General features: G+C 37.3%; 1 pseudogene; it reads left to right on the top strand.

Annotated features, from left to right (window-relative positions):
• The first annotated feature begins 1,432 nt into the window (after positions 1 to 1,432).
• Positions 1,433 to 2,596, top strand: LOC148626943 (uncharacterized; annotated as a pseudogene).
• Positions 2,597 to 5,565: the final 2,969 nt, after the last annotated feature.

A 5,565-nucleotide genomic window follows, 5' to 3' on the forward strand; every position in this document is an offset into this window, starting at 1 on the left:
TATATTTCGCTGGAGATAATGAGAAGTCTGTTTACCAACTTGATGTACCACAACAATACAGAGACACAGTCTTTAAACACTATCACGATATACCATCAGGAGGACAGTTGAAAGCAGACAACGTGTTGGAAAGGATACAAAGAACTTTTTTACTGGCCTCTAGAGTTATAGTGAATGAATTTATATCCCAGTTCAGAACACCACTACAGTTACAATCAGACGGATATTTAAATCGCAGTTGTTTCATGATCTCTGTGACCTCTTACACATATACAAGACTAGAACCACAAGCCAATGGAAATGTGGAAAGGTTCAATAGGGAATTAACATACATGTTAACATTCTACTGTGAAAACAACCAGAAGCATTGGGATTAGTTCTTGCCCCAACTCCTCGTGGCAAATCGCTCTTCAATCCACTCATCTACTGGCCAAACTCCAAGCATGCTTGGAAGAAACATCACACTCCCAATAGAGGCTGTCATTCCCCGACCACCTCGATCAGAATTGGAAGACAAAAGCATTCCTGAAAAAAGACAAATACATTTATGACTTACAAGAGAAAATACAAAATGCTCACAAAATTGCTAGGGAGAATCTTAAAAGAAATTCAGATTATCAGAAAAGGCATTACGACCTGAAGGCAACTAAACGTCAATTCAAAGTAAGGCAAGCAGTATGGGTTTTTGATGCCAGCAAGGAAGTTGGAGTTTGTCACAAACTGACCTCAAAAGGGACCTTTTTTTATAACAAGGAAAATAAATGATAGTACTTGCCTTTTTGAGAGATCAAAGACGGCATTTGAATGTCACATTATTTACCAGATTTGTATGCCAAGGTCGTAACACCATCAGATGAAAATTCAATAGAAGCAATGAAAGCCAGAATTAAAGTACTGGCATTTTTTGCAAGGGTCAGCATAACAACAAGAAATAGGGAACAATGGATTGAAGGTTGGAAGTGCAAAAGAAATGACATCCACGAAGTTGAAGAAGAAAAAATGTTGCCATCAAAAGAACATACTCACCTTCAAGACCAACCACATTCGAAGATATGGAGCTAATGCAGCTGATAGTAGGTGTTGGCAATACATCAGTCATTTTCAGATTAGATCTTGACCTCACAGCCAGGGACTACAAAGTAGTAATAAAAGATGAAGCAGTTCAGGATGCAAGAGCCTTAGATAACTTGGTAAGGAGAAAGACATCCATCCTTACCAAGCACTATCCCAATAATTAATGAAAATCAACAGCTAGAGACAATTGTCAAAGTGGTGTCAAGGAAATAAGAACGAAAAAGCCAATAATGGTACCCGTTCTTATCTCTCCCCTCTAGATTCCATCGACATCCGATATAGTATTGAAAGGAGAAGATGAACTTCCCAGGGAAGATAAAATAGAAAAAAAAGTTGGGTTAAAACACCACTTTTTGAAATGCAAAATGTGTCTACGGCAAAGAACATCGGAAAGAAGGACAAAGTGGAAGAAAAAAGAAAGGGACAAGAAGTTCAGAAACAAGAGAAAGGAAAAGCCGAGAGAAAGAAGACTGGGAGGAAAGAGAAGGAGAACATAGTACGAAAAGAACAAGAGGAGGCTAAGAGAAGGAAAAAGGAACAAGAGGTTCAACAGGAGAAGACGAAAAAACAAAGAAGGAAAGACCTGGGGGAGGCTAAGATGAAAGAGAAAGAACTAAGGTGTAAGAAACTGGAGGAAACTGAGAGGAAGGAAAGGGAACAAAGGTAGAAGGAACAAGAGGAAACTGAGAGAGTAATCAAGGGAACCAAGGTTATAGCGGTAAGCAAAAGAATGTAATCCAGGGACAAAGACCAGACATGGAAAACAGATATACACAACAAAGAACATAAAGTAACTAAAATCATACATTGAGAGGAAGGAAAAGGAACAGAGAAAAAAGGAACTGGAGGAAGATGAGCGGGAGGAAAAGGAATAAAAGAAGGAGGTTGAGAGGTAAGAATGGTAAATAAAACAAGGTAAAGAACCGGAAGAGACTGAGAAGGAAAGAAGAAATGAACAAGACCACGAGGAAAGGATCAGGAAACTTCAGGAAGGAAAAATCAACTTGACACCCACCAGCAAACAGAGGGCCATTGAACTACTGAATATTGGAGGCATGCCACTGTTTCCTGCCGGGCGAAGGAGATGGAAGGAAGATGAGATAATCACCTTAATCACCACTCCTACAACTATAAAATGGCCACCAAAGCAGTGGCAGGCCATGGCATCAGAACAGAAATAATTTCATTGTGAATTTGCCAACATTACCTTTGAAATACAATCAGGGAGGCAACTGCAAAAGTGACAAAAGAAGAACTCTTACTTGAAAACAACTTCCTGGCCTTATCAGTAACAAAAAAAATCATAGGAGAAAAGGAACATACTATGACCATAAAAGCAAGATTTCATAACTACCAGGTCTTAGTGGAAATCATAAAATATAACAAAGAGGACAAGTCAACCATTCAATTTCTGTCTACGCTAGAAGCTGCAATTAAAGAAAGAGACCAGAATTTAGATCACCTTCTGATCAAGCTTGATGAAGCTGAACTCCAGCTAAGACTTGGAGAAGAACTAAAATAGACAATTTATATAAACTTTTTGGGTAAATTCAGGAGAATTCAAATTCTTTAAGTTGGGGGAAGTGTAAGAAATGGCAAAAAAACTTTTTTTTTGTTCTTGGGGAAATTGATCTTTTTAGGATAGTTATTCAAGGGATGGATAGGGGTAGAATTTTACTATATTTGATATGCTTGTGGCACAAGGCAAGCAGTATCTGATATGTCAATACACTTGCCATGGATTTTGTCATTAGAACCAGTGTTCACTATGGCAAGGTTACACTTACCCACTTCCATTGATTTTGTCATTAAGCTTGTGCAATTACTTATAAAGAATAACTAGTAGCTGCACAAGATTTTTGTTGTATTCATTCATGTTTATATCACTTCTTATTCATGCTATATAACTTCTGTTAAGATTCATGCACGGTTATTATTCAACACTCTGTACTTTGTATTTGTTCAGCTTCAACCAGTCGCCATTTCTTGGAGTTAGGAGAAAAACGTCAAAGAATCTCTATTATTTCATCATTTATCATATTAGGTTCATCGTAAAGGTCCCAGTTTTCATTACTATTTAAGGTGTTTTTCTTTTTTTTTCTTTTTTTTTTCTTTTTTTTTTCTTTTTGTTTTTTTCTTTTGTTTTTTTGTTTGTTTTTTGTTTTTTGTTATTAAGAATAGTAGAGGGGGCTATTTTTTGTCTAAGGAAACTTCCGCTTTGGTATTTATGCGTATTTATGATAGTGGTGTCGGATCGTTTATCTTATGACAACTATTTTTGACTTTCACTCGAATTGTTGAAGTAATATATTAGTAAGGACAGTTAGCGGACAATTTGACATAACTTATTTAAAAGGACAATCTGCCATTGGTTGCTTTAGGTCACCTGGTACAAACTCCCAACATATATAAACGCGAAAGTATTTTAACATGGTAGACACTCTACACGTTGACGTATTCCCAAACAGTTAAAGTGGGAAAACGCTCTCGGACCCACGTAGGGTCTTGGAGTAGGCCAGAGCGTCAACAGAGCAGCCCAGCCGCTAGTATGACATACTCTGACCGAGTTCTTCGGTCAGGTATCCCGAAGGCTGGGCTCCGCCACCAATATCAGTTAGTTCTACTAACCCACTAACATCGACCGTGAGAGGCCTGTATTGGTATTCAAGGTCGTTAAAAACAACCCCCAATCATCATAACATGGTAGATTGCTGAAAGTATCTTCGGCGGCAATTTACAACTCCAGAATTTTGCCAGAAATCTTTCCAGACTTGAGGTGTGGAAATAATACCAAATATGGATTTTACCGAACTTAAGGAAGATTATAATTTCGTAATTTAAGTCCGCCGCTAATATCATTCTCTGTTAATGCGAGAAGTCTAACGGAATAATAAAACCGCTTCATGAAAGGTATATCCCACCACGTCGGACACCACTCGTACAGTTGATATAGGCTAGAAACCACTAATTCCACTTCCCATAGGCTTCTATGCTAATTTCACAATATTCAATGGCTTCTCTGGACTTTACCTTAACTTTAACCTGCAGATGACTATATATCAGCATGATTCTACATATGTCAGCTCACAATCCTCAGAATGGCATGTGGGGTTAGCAGACTTGCAGTGCAGTACTGGTCACTGGAAGTGAAGTGTCTATAAATAGCATGGGAAATCCCAGTGTTTTCTTAAGATAGGGGTATATTTAGAAATCATTATGGAGATTAGGCTTCACATCACAAGAAGCAAAATGCACCTATAAAATGTACAGAAATGTTTTTCCTTTCAGAAACTGTTTAAATTTTTTAAATGAGATGAGAACTTTTTTCACAGCACTATGAGGAACAGGGGTAATTTCTGCGTAGGACTATTTTTGCCTACGTTCCAAATGCTCATTGGTTGAATTGGTGGTCTGTAACCTATAGTTGTTATACATACACATTATTATTATTGTAAAAAAAGCGTTTTGAAGTTAACAACAGAGGCCCCATTTTAGGAGCAGTATCTGGATTATCAGAAATCATCGGGAATCAAAGGAACGTACAACAACATTTCACGGGACAAAGAATAATACCAGGAAACCCTATTGCAGAAGTAAAACCTATAAAAAAATAAACCCATAAAAGTAGAAACTACAAATACAACTATTTAAATCGAACAATTTTATGGATATGGCGCTACCTGTTCTACATGTACATTACGGTAGACCACCGGCAGGTATAACGGACAGGATACCAGCGGGTGGTTTACAATACTAAATGTCATGGTCCGATATGTCTATTTGCCAGAATGTCCATGTTTGTTTGAAGTAGGAGATACGAGGACCACTGTTTCGGCGATTGACATCTGAGCACCATACTGCGGACTATTATGACCAACCCTATCTTGGGAAAGCCAAGATTCGATTTGTATTTAATTATCGAAATATATATATAAGTATAAGCAAATGACGCTGCCATCAAGCTGTTTTTCAGCTCCTGAAAATGAAGGTACAGACCGGATATTGATGTTTTTTCTTGCCATAAGTATACAGAACCAAGTTGATAATATAACCATAAACGCTACCTTCGGGAGCGTATGAGTTTGATAAAAATCTAAAATGATTTGCAAACCAAAACCAATATGAAATGCAAATTCAGACGAAAACTGATAAGATGACATGCTATTAATTATATCGACATCAGTAACAGTCCTTCTCTTGAAGAAGAACCAGTGAGTGTTGTCCCAAAACCTACTTCTTATACACCCTTTTGTTTTAAATGATTGTAAGTCGATAAACATGTGTGACATATTCTTCCGCGAGGTAGGGGTTTGGGAAGAACAAGAGAATTTCGCGGAAGTATATATTTGGCATCTAAATTTAAGCTAATAAATCAAATGTTACGATGATTGATTTCTCCTATGATTCATTTGGTTAATATCATTTTGAGTAAAACTTATCCAATATCATGTAAAACTTTACGACACTGGAACTAAACAACTTAAATCAAGT

The sequence above is a fragment of the Perna viridis genome, chromosome 1 (genome assembly GCF_037379345.1).
Source record: "Perna viridis isolate PV_CMFRI_1.1 ecotype Kerala chromosome 1, ASM3737934v1, whole genome shotgun sequence".
In the NCBI taxonomy this organism is placed as follows: Eukaryota; Metazoa; Mollusca; class Bivalvia; order Mytilida; family Mytilidae; genus Perna; species Perna viridis.